Raw genomic sequence first — 23,544 nt, 5'->3', positions numbered from 1 at the left:
TATCATATGGACATGCTGCTTTGATGAAATAGTACATCAGCTTGCCCCTAATCATAATGTTTCACTCATACTTAACATAGAGAGGTCTGTTTTACTCCTGTACTATTCACCAATTTGAGCCCAGCTGACCTGATTTATTTATGCTTCATCTACTTTTATTTCTTACAATGGCTATTCATCATCTTACAAAATATGGAAGTGTGGGTAAAGTCCCTGTTGATATGATACTATGATGCTTCACGTATTTGGATTTTATAAGATATTTTCATAATAATTCTTTAATTTTATAAATTTAATAATCCCATGGAGTAGTAGATTTAGATACTGTTTTGGTCACTTTGCATAATTAAAATTGAAGTTCAAAAGGATTCAATGACCTGTCTAAGCTATCATAACTGGTAAGTTAGAAATCCAGATCATATTACTTCTTCATTACTGTATTCCCTCTGTATCATATTTCTCCTTTTTGTGCTTAAGGACTAAAAAATAAAAAGTTAAATTTTGAAAAACTGGAAAATTATACCAAGTTGCCAAATCTCTTATATTCTCAAGGGTAAAATAATTATTAATGCAAAATTTAAAAGATGTCATTGAAATTATTACTTTGAGCCAAATCTAACAGTAAACAGAAACACTATAAATTTACCTGTATTATTATAGTTTTTTTTAAAAAAGACAAGAATACCCATTACTAAAATGGCTTTCACACTAAAATAATTGTAAATATGCAGTAAAATGATAAATCCTATCCAATTAAAATATAGAATTATCAAGGTGATCCACAAATAACAGAGTTTGGGATTGGTTAAGACAGGAATTAGAAAGGCCTGAATAATATAGACAAGGTCTGTATGAAGTGGACAGTGCTGTAACAGGAGCTAGAGAAATAGACAAAAGAGAAGTTAAATTAGCAGCTTTTGGTCCTGCCTCTGATACTTTAATTATCTGAAGGGATGCTGCCAGATTCTCAACAAAAATTTCACAACCAATTTTATTTCAAATTACTATAATCATTCCAAGTATACCCATACATACATGTCATGTGTAGTAAGTGTTACAAACTCAAAACAGTGATATATTTTTATCACTCTAGGTGGGTTAGGAAGCATAACTTATTAGCTTGATATGGGACATGGACATTAGCCCTGTTCTACCTCAGCAGCGTCCCATGGACGGAGCTCTTGGATAGTAAAGAAACACGTTGCCTCCTAAAGAGGAATGCTAGGAGAACTCCTTGTTATTTCTCTGAAGATACCATTGTATCTGCCAGGTCATAGTCCTTCTTAGAGAACCAACCCCTAAGCCCTGCCTGCTGTGTCTCTAGTCGGTGATGTTATGCCTGCCTAGGGCCATCACTAATTAAATGTGAGCCAATCGGATTCAATTAAGAATTTGAATGACATGGACTCTAAATCGATGGGGTGTGCTAACTTGAAGAAGAGATTATGTAGAACTGGAAAGCCATTTTCATTTTTTTGTCGTATAGGCGCTGTGGCAGAGAAAGCTGGACACCAGTGAGAAGCAGGAGAGGAAAGCAAAGATTTCATACCACTTTGACCAAACAAAGAGATGGATTTTTGCACTTTTCACATTCCCAGTTTCTCTGTTGGGACTACCTGACCTGGTGTTCCTTTTGAGTTAGTAAGTTATCTTTGTATTACTTGGATAAGGAATACAAGCTTAAGCTTAAGCTTAAAGCTTATTTAAACGAGCCTCTATTTATTCCAATCAAATGGTCCCTGATATAGTAACCATGACCTGTTGCAAGAGCAGTAGCAGCTCTGTCCCGAGGGGAATCGCTGAATGGCCATGCTGCTTCAGACAGGGTTTTAGTTGAATTCGATTCAGAGTCACCTCTCCCTACAGGAGAAAACCATACAGTTCAGTAAACCTGACATCCTTTTAGCAGGGTTTGACCAGCATCACTGGTATGTGTTTTATTCTCTCTTGCTTTTAAAATTGCAGAATTTTCAACCTGATGATCAAATCCAGCATCTTTTTGTGGTAAATGAGAAAACTGAGAAGCAGAGAGGTTAATTCCCTTATTCAGGGCTCGGGAAATTCCTGGTCTAGATTTCTTCATCTGGTCTGTCTCTGTAGGGCCAATCTATTGACAGAGAGGTCTTTTAAGTTTTCTTCTCTTGTAAAAAATCGAAAGGTTCTGCTGCCTGTAAAACCTCCACCTAAGTTTATGTATCCAGTTAGAATCGTGATCAGTTGCATATAACAAAAAGCCAGAGATAACAATGGCTTAAACATATGAAGACGTGTTATATTTTATCCCACACAAAATCAATTCAGAGGTGTGCAGTCCAAGGTGAGTGTGGCTCCATGGTTTCAGGGATCCAACTTTCATCTTTTTTTCTGTTCTTTCCTTCTTAGCATCCAGCTCCATCTTCAAGGTCATCGCAGTGGTCCAATATGGTGTTTGGAGTTTCATCCATCAAATCTGAATTCCAGGAAGCAGAGTGTAGGAAAGGGGAAGAGGCAAAGTGGCACATCCTAGCTGTCTGTATTCCCCACCTAATAGCTTTTGCTTACAGCTTACTGGTCATAGCTCAGTTAAATGGCCACTTTAGCACCAAAGGAAGCTGAGGAATACATTATTTTAGCTGGGCACATTGCCACTCTGAATAAAATTGGAGCTCTCTTATAAAGAATAAGAGTAAATAAATCTTGGGACCGCAACTAGAAATCTATGCCATAGACTCCTAGAATTTCTGTCACCAGTTCTTCCTCAAAGGATATCTTTTGTAGATGTCTCAGAATATTTCCATGGTTAGATGACATCTTAAAACTGCAAGGGTCAAAGAAACCCTTCCTGTATTCTCTTCCTTTGCAGTGAGAGCTCCCCAGTGTTGCCCGAGCTTCTGCCTAGTTCTGGTCTCTATCTACTGATTCCTTTCTTCTTACCCTGTCAGGGATTTTGCTGCAGTGCATGGTAATACCAACAACCAACAGTACATGGTGATACCCCAGATATGTTCTACCTACTGCTAAAAAATTTTGCATGTAATTACAGAATCCTAAGTAGGAGAAAGACACTAAAGCCCTGGCAAAGCAGTCACTACACCTCATCAAAAGATAATCTGTAAAATGGCAGTTAATAGTGGTTTCAACCTCAGGATTTTAAAGATGATCAAATAAGTTAATACATGTGCAAAGCACTTAGGACAATTTTGGGAACAAAATAAGTGACCTGTGAATAATTGTTATTCATCATCATCATCATCATCATCATCATCATCGTTGTTGTTGTTACCACATGGCTTTTTTTATAGTGAAAAATATTTAATGAGAGGCTCGGAAGACATTTATGCCCCCAGAACTGAAATTCCTCCCAGGCGAATCACTAATGGGTCTAGATGACGAGAGAGGCATTATGTTCAGGAAGTGACTGTTCAAATGGCTACTGTAATACATAGTTGATCAAGTTGCTTAGTTGGTAAAGTGGTCCCTTTTAGCACAAATGTTGGGGAGATATGCTTCCTGTAAAGGAAGTTTCACATCCCTCCATATGGGGGTCCTCTGAGCCACAGATAGCAATGAGGTGGCTATGAAGGTGCTTGGAGGAGAACTAAGAGGGAGACATGCTAAACTTGCCTTCTTCACAAGTTTGCATAAACCCATTGCTGGTAAATTGGGTTCCAAATGTCTCTGGATGAAGCTTTTGCCAACTGACAACTGGGCTTCTTAACTACATTCCAATAATGCACATATACTTTTGTGGGCTGGATGGAAATTTAATGTTGTTCTAAATTAAGTAGAGAACAAGAACGTGTTAATTATATGCAATGATGAACCAAGTGTAAAAACTGAAGTCTTTAAGTTTATTCTTTGAAGCACATTCCTAGTTTATTTAAAAGAAATGAAAGTAAGGAATTGATGAAACCACTTTGTGCCTGAAAAACCTGGATCACTGAAAGAACTGTGTTGTGAACACTGTTAATTTAGTAATTATTGAGATACCGATCTGCCCTCAATAGTGATTGTAATTAAAGTCTTTGATTTGGGAGTCTTTTTATTCTTGATATGGCTCTCAGAGTGTGTGAGAAAATTCTGAGGATTGACATTTGGAAAGGAAGCAGAGTGACTGTCTGTAGCTGTAGTAAGTCATTTCCAATGAACAGTGAGAATTAGAAACAAGGGCAGGAACAAAAGGTCTAAGGGAAGAGGATCCTAAGTGAAAAAGAAACATGTAATTCTATCAAAATGGTTTGTACTGGCTTACTACAAAGGCCTGTTCACCTGGCAATCATTTTTTCCAACAGGTTAGGAGAGGAAAAATTGCAAAGCTTCCATGGACTGAAATTCATTTCAGACACCTCTTTGGGTCTTTTCTATCTGTACTTCATGTGGAGGTGTGCAAAAATAAATCCTTGAGTATGACTTTCCATTCTTCATTGTTGGTTAAATCTTAGTGTCTCACATGAGGAATATTAACACTAAGCACTTTGATAGTTGAGGAGAAGGGAGGCAAGGATTATCAAGGAAGATCTCCAAACAGCGTGGAATTGGAATTCAGGAAATTAATTTCCCTCCTCCATAACTAACTGCCTTCTTACTAATTCTGTGGCCAAGTTTTTCTCCTGATTTCTTGAAGGCAAGTCAGATTTCTTAATGAAAAGTGGGAATGATTCTTACCACCTGTCTCATCTATTTGGCACAAAGGTTCAATACATAGTAGCTGTTTATTTGTTTAATGTGTCAAATTAACAAGAAAATCTGCTGAATTTGCAAATCTGCAGCCCAATCTGGAAGGTAGGAATATGGATATAAATAAAGATAATATAGATGCAGAAATATAGTATGCTTTGCTTTATAATCTGTTGATTATCAAAGTCTGGTATTAACTAGTGATTATTTTTTTGTTAGTAAATATTTTTTGTTAGTAATTTTATTTAATCAGTAAAGATAGTTTAGGGAGTGGTCTGGGTAGTTAAAAAGTAGTTATCTGCTTTGCAAGTGGGGAGAGAAAGATCTGAGAGATGCAGATGGCATCAACAAACTGCATTTGGATTCTGAAACACAGTTGAGGATAAAGAAATGAAGAGTCTTTCCAAAGGGAGGGGAGCACTCCATGAAGGAGAAACATGGAGGTTCGTTGGCCTGCAATCTGACTGGGGAGGAGGAAGGCAAACAATACCCAGATGAATCTATGAAACTAACTTTTACAGAAAGAGCAATTATCACAAGAGGAAGGAGGAAATTATGGGAGGTCCCTGGTGACTCACCAGGTTAAGAATTGGAAAACTGTTCTGAAATAACACCTAAAATATCCACTGCCTGAATATTAATCACAGAACCTGGGTGATATTAAAATCAGAAAGTATTTGTGATCAAAAGCAAGACAATGTGATTTTATGATCCTGGGTAGGATAGTTTCTGTCTGACCTTGGTTGTTAATTGAGACCCTCTGCCTGGAGAATTAAGCCTCCCAGGGCCCTGGTTTTTGCAAGGTACCTTTTCTTGGAAACTGGGTCCTTCCCAGTTCCCCCTTGACACATATAGGGGACCCATTTAAATTCTTTTCTTTAAAAATTGGTTTAAAAAACTGTTTTATTATTTTTACATGCTGTTACAAATGCCTATTGTAGGAGGTCCAATGGATCTGAGGGCTCATGGCTCATCAGTGTAAAATATATGACCATGGGAAATAGCAACACACAGCAAACTTTGCTGGGCAGCACTTGGACAGGGTAGTGAAGGGAGAGTCCTTCACTGCATGAGACCATAGGCAAGAGGACCCCCATCTAGAATAGGAGGATCACAAAAGGACTTCTGGGGGGGGGGAAGGGCTATCAGAGAGGGACTTTACACATCTAGATGATATTTTTCAGCAGCACTGCAATGAGTCTCTGGGTCAGAAAGCTCCCAAGGGCCATAGCAGCTTATAACCACATTGCTGTCTTTTAACAATGAGTAATAACTGCGCAGTGAGGTTTCCCAAGGTATGCAAAGCAGATAGGCTTAAATGGTTAAAGAACTTTTTTTTTGTTTTAATGATTGCTTGGGCTATTTTTCAAACAACTGAATGTGTCAAAATTTGAGTCTGGTACTGGTGGATTTTAGAGCTAACAAGTTTCAGCCTGTAGTAAAGAAATAAGCAAACTGGCTTATGACACAGAGGTCATCCATCGCTCATTTATATAACACCTGTAATAAATCTTCATTCAAAAATTCAAACAATAAATAAATAAAAAGTGGAAAGTAAAAACTACTCCGTAGTTTTCAACCAATAAATCAGTACCGTTAACAATTTGATTTTTACTCACATTTTCATGCACACACATACTACAATATAAACAATTTTACCTAAGTGGAATCACATTATGGTAGCAAACTATACTAGTCTCTGACTTTTCTTCATTTGACAATTGTAGACATAGGTATGGATCTGTATTATAATTTTTATTTTTGCATGGAATTTTACTGTATGTTCATACTACAATTTACTTTCACAAATCCTTATTGGCATATGTTTAGGTTTTATCCATTTTTTCGCTAATATAAACAATTTTTCAATTACCAATTTTGTGCATCATTTTCTAATTTTCATAAATTCCTAGAAGTGGGATTATTAAATCAAAGTGTATGAACATTTAACATTTTTATACCAATTACCATATTGCTTCCCACATTTTTATCAATTTACACTTCCATGTATATTCATGAACTTTAAATTAGGAGGGACTGCCAGGAAGCTGAAAAAATGAATTGAGACATGTAAAAGTTGCTATGGGTAAAACTATGTTCTTAAAATGGTGTTTGGAACAAGAAGGTGATCACAGAAGGGATATATCCTGTTTCTTCACTCTTGGCAAACGATCCACCTTTAACTTCCATAGAAAGCAGAAGTCAATGGGATTAAAGTCTTCCAGCCTTCAGTTTCTACCCTCAACCTCATTTCCATTCCAGTGTCACCTTCTGTATTAGAGGAAGAGGTATCTCTACTTTCTGATGCTCTTGACCTCTCTGTCTCATAGACTGGTCACTCTGTCTCCCTCCATTAAATACTTTAAACCTAGAAACCTGTTTAAAACATCTTTAAAACATTCTAAAAGCTGTACCTTTGACTGTGCCTTCTCTTCCAGTCTTCACCTAGGGCAAAAGAAAAATGTGCCAAGTCCCAAGTATATGAAAGTGCATATAAAAAATATGTAATATGTAGTCCTAAACCCAACAGAACATTTCTGGGACTCTTGAAAACTTTCCCATATTTCTGTGACATAAAGCTGGCTAACGACCAATTCCAGGAGACAAATTGTAATCCTCTTCTTAACAAATTCAAATTTAACGCATAGAATCCTTTCTCATGTGGAATCAATTCCCCCTTTGGCCTCATGCCTAGTCCTTCCTCTTTCGGCTTACACAGACCCGCTGAACTCTACCTGAATGGCTTGGCTCTGCTCTGCTTGACAAGGAAACAAATTAAATTCTGACTTTTCTCTGGTGGTCTTTGTATATTCTTTGATTCTGCCTCCCTCCATGTCATTGTAATACTCAAGAGAGGTTTACACATCCCGCCTCTACTTTCTCCATTTCCACTTATTTTTCAACCCACTGAAATATGATTTCTGCTTCCACCAAATTAACTGAATATGCTTTGGCAAAAGTCAACAAAAAAATGGACTTCTAATTTACAAAGTCAGTGGTTTATTTTTACTTTGCATTCTGGGTGATCTCCCTGTAGTCTGACCATTTCTGCCTTGAAATTTTTTTCAGTCTTGGTTTCCTCAACACTGTTTTCTCATTATTTCCTTGCTACCACTCTGACTTACTCTTCTTAGTCTACCCTTATGGTTCCTTTTCCTTAACTGATCCCTTAAACATGACTTTTCCTTAAGTCATTAGTCAGGTTTTGCTGTGTAACAAACCACTCCAAAGCTCAGTGGTATAGAACAATGGTTCGTTCTACTATCATGTCTGCAGGTTGGTTGAATGTCAGGTTGTTTAGACAGAGTTCAACTGATCTTACCTAGGTAGGTCTGCTCCATACGTTTCTCATTCTCTTTTGACTAATAGCCTGCCTGAGGCATATATTTTTCATGGGAGTGACAAGAGTACAAGAGAGCAAGCCCAACAATGCATGCATATTTCATACTTTTATACTTACGTTAAATCTGCTGACATTTCACCTCCCAAAGCAAATCATATAGTCTAACCCAAAATCAAAGGCTAAGGGAGTATCCTGTACTTAGCATGAAGGCATGACAAGAGGGGACTGCACCATACTACTGTAGGTGAGTGAAGAATTTTTAATAGTAATTTAATCTATTTAACCTTCTTATTGCCTAGAAGGTTCTGCATGATCTGACTTTAGCTTCTTCTGTAGTCTTGTTTCTTGAAACTTCTCTTCATTGCAAAGTTGCAGACACAAGGCTGCATTTCAGTTTCTCTAGTACCACGCTGTTGTTGTTTTGCCTACACAACCTTCAGGTCTTAGTGTAAATGTTACTCTCCCAGGAAAGTCTTCCCAATCACTCCAGATTAAGTCAGATTCCCTTGTTATATCTCCTTAGAGGTTGTCATATTTTTCATTGTTATATTTACTCTTTTTGATGGAACAAGTTGTTTATTTACTTTATATCTTTCTCCTTCTCTGAATTTACATTCCATTATGGTAAGAACTCTCTTTGTTTTGTTAACTATTATATTCCTAGTGCTTCTTAGTTATGCATCATATTATAGATGTTCAATAAATGATGGAGTTAACAAACCTATAGGTTCTTCCTGGGCAATTTTAACCATTTATATTACTTAAACTCTCACCAAGTCTAAATCAAGAATCTCAAAATCATTCCTTGGCTGCAAACAATATTCCAACTAGGTATTTCATGGCAACTGCATACTGTGCATGTGTAGAAGTCAAATCTTTCTTTTCCTCCTGCTAATGAAAACCTCACAATTCACCTGACTACCTAGGATGTTTAATCTTATGTGTCAACTTGACTGGGCTTTGGGGTACCCAGATATTTGGTTAAACATTATTCTGGATACATCTGTGACAGTGTTTCTGATTGAGATTAACATTTGAATTGGTAGATTGAGTAAAGCAGATTGCCCTCTTCTAAGTGAGTGGGTTTCATCTAGTCTGTTGAAGACCCGAACAGAACAAAAAGGCCAAGCAAGAGAGGATTTGCTCTCTCTGCCTGTCTTTAAGCTGGGTCATTTATCTTCTCCTACCTTTGGATTTAGACTAGGACTGAGATTTATACTCTGTTTTTCTGGTTCACAGGCCTTCAGAATCGAACTGGAACCATCAGCTAATACCATCTGCTCTCCTTGATCTCCAGCTTGCTGACTGCAGATCTTGGGATCTCTAAAGCCTCCATAATCATGTAAGCTAATTCCTTATAACCAGCCTCTTTATGTATATAACATTCTATTTGTTTTTACTGGAGAGCTCTGAGTAATACACCACCCCCAATCCTGGAAATTGCCCTCAGCTCCATATTTCCCTAAAACTTTACACATAATTTGTTTCTAAAACCTGCTGCTTTATACTTCTGAAATGTCTTTTTAGTTAGCTCTGTGATTTTTTCTTCTCTATTATGAATTATATTGGCACTAAAAAGTGTAGGAAAACATTGTTAGGGAGGAAAGGAAGTCCAAGATGGAGCAGAACAATCTAAGAAAACACCTGGCTGTTCTAAATGTGCTCCAAGTTTCCAGGCCAAGATGAGTCACATCCTAGAGAGTGGAGAACATATACAGATGACACCTCCACAAGGGTTTGACACAAAATGAGATAAAGTAGAAAACTGGAAAACTAGAGGTGGAGAGCAGGGGGTTCACAAGTGATTGAATGTCTCATTTGATACTGTGGTATTACAGGGACCTAAGCTACCATGGCCCTCTGTCTGCCGACAATACTCCTTCCTCTAATTTGACAATATGTAACCCACTATCACCATCACTCATAATGTTTGCTTATAATGCATTTGGATAAAACTTATAAACATGTATTTTATGAACTTTCATTTTTATTTATACAATAATTGGCCTGATTTAAAAAATACATTGAAACTAGGGGTACCTGGATGCCTCAGTCAGTTAAGCATCCGACTTTGGCACAGGTCATGATCTCATGGTTCCTGAGTTCGAACCCCACACCAGGCTCTGTGCAGACAGCTTGGAGCCTGGAGTCTGCTTCAGATTCTGTCTGTCTCTCAATCTCTCTCTCTCTCTCTGCCCCTCCCCCACTTGTGTGTGTGCTCTGTCTCTCTCTTAAAAATAAACATTAAAATAATTAAAAAAATACATGGAAACTAGATTAAAAGCCATAGCCTTGGAAATACAGAATTTAAGGATGTCAGTGTGCTTAGGTCTACATAATCCCTGTGTGTGTGTGTGTGTGTGTGTGTGTGTGTGTGTGTGTGTGTGTTGGGGGGCATGTGTAAATATATACCTAGTGCTCTTTTACCTTTCTGGGATGTCAATGTTCAGTCTACATTGAAATGTTTGAACCGAAAATCCACATAAACCTTTGTCATATCACATGACTATAAACAGAAGCAGTAAGTGATGATAGGCATAGTTAGAAAGGGACAAAGAATGAGGTGGCTGGGTGGCTCGGTTGAGCACCTGACTCTTAATTTCAGCTCAGGTCATAAGCCCGGGGTCATAGTTTCAAGTCCTGTGTCAGGAGCCTGCTTAAGATTCTCTCTTTCTCTAAAATAAAATTTAAAAAAAAATTTTTAAGGGGACAAAGGGAGTAAGCACTACTAAGTATGGCAAGAACAAGGGAAAGTTTCAAAAAGAGGTTGAAAATGTATTTCTTTAATATACTGATGGGGATGAAACAGAGCATCTTTGCAGAATAACTGTTATATCAGTTAATTAGTATGAAGGTCCAAAAAGAAATTATTTTCACAGGCAATTCTGTCCAAGATCAAAAAATCAAGCTATAACATCTGTTTCCATTTTTATTAGTAATAACAATAAATACAAATCATTGCAAAAATAGCATGTTGGATGATGGAACAATAAAAAGAAAAATCCTTCTTATTTAAAAATTGTATGATTCCATGAAATTAAATGATTATAAATGTATTTTAAAGACCTAGTGAAGGGGGCACCTGGGTGGCGCAGTCGGTTAAGCGTCCGACTTCAGCCAGGTCACGATCTCGCGGTCCGTGAGTTCGAGCCCTGCATCAGGCTCTGGGCTGATGGCTCGGAGCCTGGAGCCTGTTTCCGATTCTGTGTCTCCCTCTCTTTCTGCCCCTCCCCCGTTCATGCTCTGTCTCTCTCTGTCCCCCAAAAAATAAATAAACGTTGAAAAAAAAAAGACCTAGTGTTGTCTAGCACCATTTGGTCCATCTATCTTCCATTATCTCTTTATTTCTTCCTTCATTGTATATTCATTCAACAAATATTTATCAGGTATTCACTGCATATCAAGCACTGTTCCAAGCACAGGGGACAAAGTAATAAACAAAAAAACATGCAAAATTCCTTGACCCCCTTGGAATTTACTTTCTAGTAGAGAAAACAAACAAGGCCAGGGATGGCCTCCTTGAGAAGGTCTTTATGTAGAGACTGGAAGGATGTGAGAGTGAGCCCTGTGGGTAGCTGGAGGGAGAATGTTTCAAGGAGAGAAGTAACCACAAAGGCCCTGTGGTGAGAACATGCATGGTGTACTGGAGAAATAGCAAGGAGTACAGTGTCTGGAGAGGAGTGAGCATGGGAGAGAGTAATAGGAGTTGAGATCAGAGAAGTACTGGGGTGTCATAACATGGAGTGCCTCAGGGGTCTTGTAAGGCCTTTGGCTTTTATTAGGGTGACATGGGAAGCAAATGCATATTTTGTTTCTTTTTAAATAAAGTTTTTATTTTCAAAAAGTTATAAATATATGGAAAAATTGTCAGGATAATGGCAGAGCTCCTCTATACCCTTTACCCAGCTTCCCCTAATGTTAATATCTTATATGATCATAGTGGATTTTTCCAAAATTAAGAAATTGACATGGTTATAATACTACTAAGTAAACTATAGACTCTGTTTATCAGTTTTTTCCTCTCGTGTGCTTTTCCTGTTTTCTAGATTCTGCTCCAATTGAGGATATCACGTTGTATTTAGCAGTGGAGGGTTTTGAGTAAAGGGCTGACATGACCTGACCTTCATTTTGCAATATTACTCTGGCTGCTCTATCTGTACTCAGAATGCATTTGCTATAACCAGTATTCCTATTTCATTTATATCAAAACAATGAATACCCATAATAAAAGTACTTATCTTGTGGTAGGTGCTGTACTAGTGCCTTATCCAGTGGTAGATGCTTTTCATTCAATCTGACATTAAGTAGATCCAACCCTTTAATTCCCAGCAGGTATTAAGGTAAATAAGCCATGCATTTGAGAACATATACTTAAAGCCCTTACATGTTAAATAGAAGAAACCAGGCTCATAAACAGGATCATTGTTCAAGAGCGCAATTAGATCAATTACCCAAACAGGGTCCATTGTACATTGAACATCTTTGGATGTTGCCTTTATATTCATTATAACATTGGTACAATTGGGTCAACTTATTTGGGTTCCAATTAAGTAGCACTATATAGCACTGCATACTGACAAACCGTTTTCACAAGAATTCCCATACCAATAATACACAAAATACACTACATCGGGCATTAGCTAGAATAGATTTTGTTTCTCAGACTTACGTGTGCGGAGACAGAAGGTCAGGGTGCCCTGGTTAACATAATGTCAGAATCATGCAATTTAAAATACCATGTGATCCAACCACATGTTTTAAGTAATTACCTATAAATCCAGATACTGATAAATTAAATCTCACCATTCCACAGACACCTTGCTGTCATTTCCATTAGTGTTAATGAGCCATTCCATTTTTCCTGGTAAATTTACTTAGAGACCACATAGTTGTCCAAATAATAGCTCCCATTTTTCCTTAACATTTCATGTTGAGATTTATTAGTCTGTTAATGAATTCCATCATCCGTCAGGGAGACATTTAATGGTGATGTGACAAAAGCACTACCTACTAAAATGACACACATAGTGTCCTATAAAATGTGTTTTAATTCATATTATTTGTTCTTCACATTTTTGGCATTTGTACACTTCTGCTACCAATTTTACAAAATAGTTTTAACAGTATTTAAGGTAAATTCTTATGAAAATAAATTATTTTCCTTTTCATTAGAGTATCTAGTTAGATCCTAGTATAATGATACATTTTTATCTTTTTATTTTCATTTTAAAAAATTTTCAGTTTTAATTTATTTTTTAAATGTTTATTTATTCATTTACAGAGAGACAGAGACAGAGACAGAGAGTTTGAGTGGAGGAGGGGCAAAGAGAGCGACATACATACAGAACCTGAACCAGGCTCCAGGCCCTGAGTTGTCAGCACGGAGCCCAATGTGGGGCCCAAACCCACAAACTGCGAGATCATGACCCGAGCTGAAGTCAGACACTTAACTGACTGAGCTACCCAGGCGCCCATAATTTTTAGTTTTTATTTAAATTCCAGTTAATTAACATACAGTGTAATATTAGTTTCAGGTGTACAACAGAGTGATTTAATACTTCCATACATCACCTGGTGCTCATCACAAGTGCCCTCCTTAATCCCCATCACCCATTTAACCCATCTCCCCACCCACCTCCCTTCTGGCAACCATCGGTTTGTTCTCTACAGTTAAGAGTCTGTTTCTGGGTCTGCCTCTCTCTCTTTTTTTCCCCCCTCCCGTATGTTCATCTGTTTTGTTTCTTAAATTCCACATATGCGTGAAATCATATGGTATTTGTCTTTCTCTGACAGATTTATTTCGCTTAGCATAATATTCGCTAGCTCCATCCACATCGTTGCAAATGGCAAGATTTCATTAATTTCTATGGCTAATATTCCCTGGATATATATGCCACCTCTTCTTTGTCCATTCATCAATTGGTGGACATTTGGGCTCTTTCCATACTTTGATTATTGTTTATAATACTGCTGTAAACACCAGAGTTCATGTGTCCCTTTGAATCAGTATTTCCTTATCTTTTAGGTAAATACCTAGTACTGCAATTGCTGGGTCATAGGATAATTCTATTTGTAACTTTTTGAGGAAACTCCATACTGTTTTCCAGAATGACTGTACCAGTTTGCATTCCCACCGACAGTGTAAGAGGATTCCTCTTTCTCTGCATCCTCATCAAAGCCTGTTGTTGTAGCCATTCTGACAGGTGTTAGGTAATATCTCATCATAGTTTTGATTTGTATTTCCCTGATGATAAGTGATGTTAAGCATCTTTTCATGTATCTGTTGGCCATCTGTATGTCTTTTTGTTTTAAAATTGTTAATGTTTATTTATTTTTTGAGAGACAGAGAAAAACAGAGCATGAGCAGGGGAGGGGCAGAGAGAGAGAGGGAGTTAAGGGAGTTACAGAATCCAAAGCAGGCTTTGAACTGTCTGCACAGAGCCCTATGCAGGGTTCAAACCCATGAACCATGAGAGATCATGACCCGAGCTGAAGTCGGATTCTTAACCAACTGAGCCACCTAGGTGCCCCACATTTTTTGGGGAATAATGTCTATTCATATCTTCTGACCATTTTTTTAAGCTAGGTTATTTGTTTTTTGAATGTTGAGGGGTTTTTTTAATTTACTTATTTATTTTGAGAGAGAGAGAAAGAGAGAGAGAGCAGGGAAGGGGCAGAGAGAAAGGGAGAGAGAGAGAGAGAATCTTAGGCTCCACATTGTCAGTGAAGAGCCCAGTGGAGGGCTTGAACTCACAACCAGCAAGTTCATGAACTGAGCTGAAACCAACAGTCAACGCTTAACCGACTGAGCCACCCAGGTGCCCCTGGGTGTAGAGTTTTTTTAAGTTCTTTATATATTTTGTATACTAACCCTTTATCAGATATGCCGTATGTCATCTCCATTCTGCAGGTTACCTTTTAGTTTTTTTATTGTTTCCGTCTAGTATGAAAATCTCAGAAGTTTCTTCTTGACATTGAACCTATTAAGTACATTTGCTCCAACTTAAATATTATTTTATTGGTGGATTTACCATTCTGGGATTCATCAAAGTCAAGTCTCCCAAAGAAACAGGAACGGAATATGGATTTGTATAAGAACTATCAAAAATTTCTTATCATTTCTTAACTTTAGTAAAATTAGAAAATTCTTTAAAATTTAATTCCTTAAAAAAAAGCAATTTTTTGGAAGTTAGTATCGCTGGATAAACAGACTGAGAAGTGATGGAAAGAGGGTAATTTAAACAAGCAATAAATCATGTTTATGCAAATTTGACATAGAATTGCAATAAAACTTGATGTTACTTATGGTCAACTGTGGAGGCCAAGGTTCTTATGACAATTGCTGCATTAAAATTTGGAGAGTGTCTCTTTTTGGGTGAATGTCACAAGCTAATATTTTGCAATGCTTACCCAGAAGGCCTTTTCAACTTTGGGGTTGCACAAATCTATTGACCTGAGTGAAATCTCCCTCTCTTGTCATATGTTCACTCTAGTAAAAGGATGATGTGAGTTATGTTATCTGCTCTGACAGACAATCTTCGTGCCCTGGGGCTGTCTTTATTTCTTTTTCTGAATAGATACACAGTTTAAATAATTTTCTAATAGAATTTAACTGAAGCTTAGTCCTCTTGTAAGGTTTTAACATTTGAAATTATAGCTATAACTTCAATCACAGTAACTTCTACAGCAGAAATGCATGCTTAAATTTGTGTGATTTACATTAAAGTACCATCATCCCTTGATAGATATTGGGCACATCTATGAAATATGAAAACAGCAAACAGTCTATTCTTTCCTCTCTGTTATTATAAATACTTCCTTAAGGAAACTATCCATTGAATATGTCACTTCAAGATAGCATTGTCCAATAGGATCACCTCTCCCAGATGTCAAAAAAGAGGAAATGAACAAATGTATTTACCTGCCAACACCTTTAATACCTATAAAATTGCAGCCATTTATTATAGTTGTGTGTGGCCCTTCATCTATGAAATTGGTATTAGTTGCTATGAGTAGAATAGTAACTACTGGTTACTGTATAGATAACTTCTGCTTATCTTCACAGTAGTCCATTGTATAGTAGTAATAATAATAATAGCTAATATTTTTGTAACACTTACTATATGCTTAATAACATTCTGATTACTTGTATTTATATGGCTGAAAAATTTTGACACTTTCTTATGTCATCCTTTGTGATCAACGAGCCATCTTAAAAATAGCCAAATTATAGCATCCAGTGGTGAAGCCCGGAAAACATCATACATAATTCAATGGTTATTTTGCCTTGTAATATTCCTACCCATGACATAGAACCCATTAGCATTATCCTTTGATTTTAACCACTGATACTAACTGGCCTATAAATCATTAAGAGTCTCAGACTTAAATATATAGATACATACACATATCATAAAATACATATGCACATTAGGATCTCAATATATCAGTGTGTTTTATACTCTATAAAAGCAGCTTTTGGGATAGAGTTTTAATATCTGAAACAAACCACAAGTTATCTATTATTTATGCCTATCTAGCTGTAGAACCAATGATTTGAAAATCAATGGCAAATGATCAACTTCATATACAAATCAGAAACCTACTTAAGTCAGTACAATTCTGACTTTTCCACTTCACTTGCCTTGCACCCCAGCACTTTATTAAATTTTATGGGCTTATTTGCCCTAGAAGTCTAGATTCAGTATTTGCAATCATCTTTCACGATAGTGCCCTTTCAGTAAGTCTCACATATTCCACCCACCAACCAGAAAGTTGAACTACAGAGCAGTTGTTTCTTGATTACACCCAGGGGATAATACTAACTAAAACGAGAAAATGTTTACACATGAGCATATTTGAAGCCAAATGGACAATGATTCCCTGGACGTTACACCAAGTTCATATTTACCCACATTTTCAGAACAAATAAATATATTGTTTCTTGTTTAAAACAAGTAATATAAAACTGGAACTAAACGAGAAAATCTGAATGTTGGGCAAGTATAACTGCACAATTTATTTTTAAATATAAATTCTCATTGTGAGAGGCTCCAATATCAGCCCTCCTTCACCACATCCACTCTCTCTAAACCTAGACCAAATCATCTCTTTAGATGACTATGGAGAGACTCACCGTCAAGACCAATATTATGCAAAAAGCTAATCCGTGAAAAAATTTATATTGTTTATCATCTTTGGCAAAAATACAGATTCATCAAGAGTTCTTGCTTCGGGACTGGTTTCGAGCTTCCCATCTCATCTGTCCTTACTTTTGAGCAAATAGTTATAATTAATTCTCTTAATTTTACCTTCTTTACCTACTTTTTCTTTCCCTGAGGTAGGAATGCAAATAAAGAATGAAATGGCCAAATATAAATAATAGTAAGAGGAGGATAAAACAATGCTTCCCTAATTTGAAAAGTTTTATATTATACTGAATTATATTGAATTATCCTTATTATACTGGAATTCTATTGGCCTTCATGACAAAAAGGAACCATCTATCCAACACTAAAAAGTAAAGAATGTTCCTAACTGACAGAAAAGTGTTGGATATGCTTAAATCTCATTCTTATGTATCGGTGGTCCGAAGAACACATTGAAATAAATTAGGTAGCAGGATATTTAAAATTAACTTTGGTGTTGGAATCAATATGATCTTAGATCTAACACTTACCACAAGCTTTTATCTTACTACATAAAAAGCAATAAATATAGGGGATGCCTTATTCACTGACCCTTAACAGGTTTCCTTAATGGACATCCTGGATTTTAAAACTTGAATTTTAGTTTTACCCGTATTAGACTTTTTACTCATTCCTACTTGTAAAATTTTAAATAAAGTTTTTGGTTTGAAGGGACAGTATGCCATCTTTGAAACTGTGATTACTGGCTTGCTTATGTACAGTTATATTATTGCAATGTTTTAGAAGCAAATAAAGGAATCATAATTGTTCAACAGATGAAATAGTTTTACTTGAATATTCCACTGTTCTGTGTGGTAGTGATGAAAGGTTAGCGTTTAGTCTGACAAGAACACCACATTTCATTTGCTATATATCATACTTTCCCTATCAGTAAAATTCATTCAATTATGCAAATATTTACTGAGCCCTTATGATATGCTAGAAGCAGTTCTAGGCTCTAAAATTACAATGCATTTTAAATATCTTATTTGTAAAGGCCTGTTTTCATTAGAAAGCCCTATTTTTTTTTTTTGCATTTATTTATTTTTGAGAGACAGAGTGACACAGAGCATGAGTGGGGGAGGGGCAGAGAGCGAGGAAGACACAGAATCCTAAGCAGGCTCCAAGCTCTGAGCTGTTAGCACAGAGCCCAATATGGGGCTCGAACCCACGAACTGCGAGATCATGACTTGAGCCGAAGTCGGATACTTAACCCACTGAGCCACCCAGACGCCCCTAGAAAGCCTATTTAACAGTAACTCATCTTCAGCTATTAGTCTTAAAACATTTTCCTTTAATCACCTGTAGATGTTCACCACTTATAGAAAATTACAGTATTTACTGGATGTAGAAATAGTTTCCCACTTTCAAAAGTCAGAAAGAACTCTTTTGTTTGCTTCTCCTGTTTCATGCAACAAGGACAATATGATTCAGGATGATGTTTGTTCCTGAAACTTTTCCATTTTTATGTTTGTTTTAACAGCAGTCTAGTGACTCCTTGGGAAATGAATAAAGGGTGATAGAAATAAAGTCCATTTACAAATGAAATGGTAGTTACTTACCCTAGATTCAGGTTCAAGTCAGAAAGTCAGAGGCTTTTGTTAAAACTCTAAAAAATAATGATTTCTTTTCCAGCATGTTTTTCAGATTATCGATCTCAAGGTCATGTAATAATTTTTACAATTTCTTTTTAGCTTTGTGCCAGCAACAAAAGCTATTCGTCACTGGCCTTGGGAAGGGATCAAGAGGTTGGAAAGGAGGCATGTGGATGTTGTAAGTAATTTGCAAGAACACTAATGATTTCATAGTGTATGTGTGTATGCATTCACCGATCAACTAACAAGAAACTAAAGAATTTACAATAAATCATATTGAATAGCTATAAGAATAAATTTACAGCTAAAGAATAAATTTATTGAATAAATTTATTCAATAAATTGAATAGCTATAAGAATAAATTTTTTGAATTATTTTTAAAGTAATTATTAATATTTGAGCCATTCTGCCATTTTTAGTCTCCCAAGGTAAAATGATACAAGATATTGGTATCAATATTAAATATTACCTTTAGGGACAACTCTTTTAACTGATAGTCTTTGTATCTATAGTCCCCTAGAAAATTTCTTTCATATGTTCAGATTCCTGGCTGGAGATCTACTAAGAATAGAGTAAGGAGCATATCCAGAACTGTGGATAATCAACAGAAACTTAAGTCAAAAACGAATACTAGTGTGTGGGATTGCACTTTCGAGGAAGCAGCTTTTTGTATTAAGGCATTTCACTAATTCATTTGTCTTCCTTAAGTTTTCTGATATTCATTCTGTCAAAATTCAGTTACCCAGAGTTTGGAATATGGTCCAGAAATATGTGGTATTTGTACTAAAGAAAGGGCATTGGATACCTATGGAGAGCTTGGGGAAAAGGCTGTAAAGATAAGCTTGGTTGCCATGGTCTTTGCATTCTCACTTTCTGAAATCACCAATGTTACCTCCTTTTAACCTACCTTATCTAATACCCCCTGCATTTTAGAAGAGATCTCTTGAATGGCATTGTCCAGTGGCCTGCAAACCCCAAATTAGACCTATGCATGGATTGGCTTGGCCTCTTGACCTCTCCCATTCCAAGCTTTGGTTCTACAGGCTTTCACAGTCTCTCTTTTGTCCTAGATTGTAGATAGGGCAATAACTAGACTCCAGTGAAAGATATAAAGGTGGCTTGGTGATCTGTGAGTTAACATGGTTATCCAGACTGTACTCAATGGTACCTCTCAACTGTCTTTCCTGACCGTTTGTGGCCAACCTCAAGAGGCTGAAGCTCCATAGTTCAATAAGATATTTAGAAACAGGAGTCCCTAGGGGCCTCTGTAGTCTGACTGCTGATGTTAACCCTGTCATCTGGAGTCAGGAGCTCTGGCAGATCCTCAGACTCCAGCCCAGATTCTCTACAAATGAGAGGCCTGAAGAAATATTAATTTACTATGTTCAAAGCTTTCTAAAACTATACTTTTCGTATCACTACAACCTCTAGCTATTAGTGCCATTTGTCCTCTACTGTCAGTTCTGTTATCAGATGTGCAGCTTGGAGGCCTGGCTGTTGTGTACACACAAAGGAAAACTCAGAAGTTATGTAGAACTATTGATTTTTTTTCTCATCCTAGAAAAAAATTGTTTTTCCTGGAAATTCGGCTATATGGTACCGCAGGGATGGAAGGTAAGAAAGAGCCTAGCCAAACAAAAATATGACTTTTCATTTTTGTCCTGAGCACTTTCACTTACTTCATGTGTAAAAATCATTTAATTCAACAAATATTTATCAAACCCCTATTATGTGGCAGACACTGTTCTAAGTACTAGATGTTATCAGTGAACAAGACTGACTACTTATTGTCATCAAGCTTATAGTGACTTCACAGGGTTGTTGTAGTAATTTAGACATGCAATATATTTGGCATAGTTCCTGGCATATAAAAACTATGTTAGATGCAGATTATGTTTAATAGAAAATAGGACAAATGGCAATGTTCCAGGCAGAGCTTAATTTAATCATTATTTGTCATTGCTGTGATGAATATTGTAAAAATGAAAGATTTAGATTGATACTTTCTAAGTCAAAACATGACAAAATATATCCTTAGAGTCAGTTGTAAAATGACATTAATCTATCAGTTGATATTCTGATTTTCACAGCAATATTCTAGTGCGAGTATTAACTTAATCCTAGCATAATTTACAAAATTTAAATATTAGTTCTGTTACAGCTGCCTTTTTCCATTTTTGAATAATGCTGAGATCTCATCCCAAGGGTAAGTTCTCTTTCCTAAGAAAAGACACACATTTGATGAAAAGGATTCTGTGAAATATTTAAGATGCTTAAAAAGAGAAATTTGCAATACGATTGTCCATTATTAAAATATGCCTCAATCTTTCAAGTAATGGTTCCATTTTTTGCTATGAATGAGACTCAGTTGAAAATCAGGTATTCAATTGCCTTTGATCTTTAGAAATTGAAGATATCTGACAACTTGCAGAATTATAGAGGAATTATAGAGTTCCCTTTTTAAAAGTTTGACACTTTTAATAATAACCACCTTATTTTATGTTAAAATCTTCAATAGTGTAATAAAAATATTATTATTTATTATGTAAGGAAAGCCTATTGAAACTACAAAGACCAGAAAGTGAATCATAGTTAGGAGAATCATGAGATTAGCAGCACTACCAAACAAGAAGATAAAAAGATGCCTAATGAAACTTAATTTTTTCCCAATGATTAGAATATTACAACCATAGTGCAGTTATAAGACATGCAATACATACATAATAAGAGACAATCCACATTAAATTTTAAAATCTGTTATAATCTTTTTTAAAAATTTTTTTTTCAACGTTTATTTATTTTTGAGACAGAGAGAGACAGAGCATGAACAGGGGAGGGGCAGAGAGAGAGGGAGACACAGAATCGGAAACAGGCTCCAGGCTCTGAGCCATCAGCCCAGAGCCCGACACGGGGCTCGAACTCACGGACCGCAAGATCGTGACCTGGCTGAAGTCGGACGCTTAACCGACTGCGCCACCCAGGCGCCCCTAAAATCTGTTATAATCTTAATCAAGGAAAGGAATTCTTTATCATATATATATATCACATATATATTCATAAATATTTATGAAATAAACACTGGTACTGTTTGGCAATGGTGGGAAATTTCCTCAAAGTGTTCTTCTTAGGAAAGGATAATCCTGACCATTAAAATGCAACCTAATACAGAAAATTCATCATAAGAATTGAGACCTTCTAATCATATGTGCTGTTCCTTTTAAGTTCCAAATGATACTTTTCTCAAAGACATCTTTATCTTTCTCTACATGAGTTTAGATTTGTTTTAAAATATCTCAGCTAATTACCAATAATCCAGGATGACTCAAGACTTGTGTTAAGGGCAGTATCTTGAATTTTGGTGCCCAGGTTTCTTGACATAGCCACGGTAGACCCTTTTGTGTGTCAGAAACATTGCAAAACCTGCAAAACTTTCCCATTCAATCTATGAACACTGTGATCATTCAAAATCATAAATGTGACACATATTTACAATAAAACAGTTATGTTCTTTCTATTTATATCCAAACCCATTTTATGAAGACTATTTTGTAGTAAGTTGCAATGTCTCATTAACCTCATTCTGCAGATGGAGAAAAGGAGGAAGGAATTGTTTGCCTTTTTACTGTCTTCAGGTTGATATAATGGTTTGTGCTTTGTCTAACAGAATGACTTTAGCAATCTAAATTTTTTTAACATTTATTCATATTTTGAGAGACAGAGGATGAGTGGGGGAGGGGCAGAGAGAGAGGGAGGCAGAATCCGAAGAAGGCTCTAGGCTCTGAACTGATGGCACGGAGCCCGACGCAGGGCTCAGGCTCCCAGACCATGAGATCATGACCTGAGCTGAAGTTGGACACTTAACCAACTGAGCCACTGAGGCGCCCCTGACTTTAGCAATTTAAAATGGAGTATAATCTCTCAGACTACTGTGAGCAAATGAGTACAAGCTGTGGCTAATAAAACTTCCTTCAAGGTAATTTGGGTGATCTAGAAAACTCCTTGAAGGGAGCTAAAAAAAAAAGTGTCATTTGGAAAAAGACAGTATTATATCTAATACCCTGAGATGTTTTCCGTATGATGCCCTAATGGACGATATGCTAATCAGGAGGGTAGGAGGGGTAATTTAACAGGCCTTTCTAAAGGCCTGCCTAGCTGCATATCATATCATGCTACTTCATGTGGCATAGTACTTATTAACTTTGATTTTTTCTTATTTAATTAATAGTAATTAATGTGTTTATTTATTGTCTGTCTTCCTCTACCAGAATGTAAAAGGTAGCTGAGGAGGTGACATTTAAACAGACAATTATAGGATAAGGAAGAGTCTAGGAAGTATCAGGGAGCAATACTACAGCCAGAGTAATAATAGCTCATTCCAAAGCCCTGTATTGAGAATGAGTTTGGTATGTTTGAATAAAAGAAAGGACAGAATATCTAGGCATAACAGAGTAGAATAGTGTAAAAGATTTCAGGGAAGCAAAGGCCAGGTCACATAGATCTTGGTAAATCAGTATTAGGGGTGTTCTGATTGATTTTTCTTTCCCCAACAAAGAGGCTAGAACCCCTGGAGACAGCCCCAGTCTCTCCTTGAGAGTCCTTTCTCCACTAGGTGTTACAAAGCAAGAATAAAACTGAAGCTGTGTGCTGGACAGCATAAGCTTTATTCAGTGTTCAAAGAATGGAGAAACAGATCTGAGTTTACAAATCAACTTTGCTGACTCTAATGGTGCCCCATTGTAACAAGATATCTAGACTTACTAA

At 36.6% G+C, this 23,544-nt stretch overlaps 1 long non-coding RNA gene across 4 annotated transcripts in view; it reads left to right on the top strand.

The window, feature by feature from the left end:
• The window catches only part of LOC111560996, a 193,222-nt gene extending 171,622 nt beyond the window's left edge, over positions 1–21,600 (top strand). For 3 of the 4 annotated variants that reach the window (XR_006599541.1, XR_006599543.1, XR_002743362.2), the window contains 3 exons: positions 1,487–1,641; positions 9,239–9,341; positions 18,882–21,600. This is a non-coding gene — a long non-coding RNA (uncharacterized LOC111560996). The remainder of the gene's footprint in view (positions 1–1,486; positions 1,642–9,238; positions 9,342–18,881) is intronic. The other variant, XR_006599542.1, reaches the window with a different exon arrangement.
• Positions 21,601–23,544: the final 1,944 nt, after the last annotated feature.

The sequence above is a fragment of the Felis catus genome, chromosome B3 (genome assembly GCF_018350175.1).
Source record: "Felis catus isolate Fca126 chromosome B3, F.catus_Fca126_mat1.0, whole genome shotgun sequence".
In the NCBI taxonomy this organism is placed as follows: domain Eukaryota; kingdom Metazoa; phylum Chordata; class Mammalia; order Carnivora; family Felidae; genus Felis; species Felis catus.
Note: the sequence above shows the minus strand (reverse complement) of the source record. Positions and strands in the feature narration are given on the sequence as shown.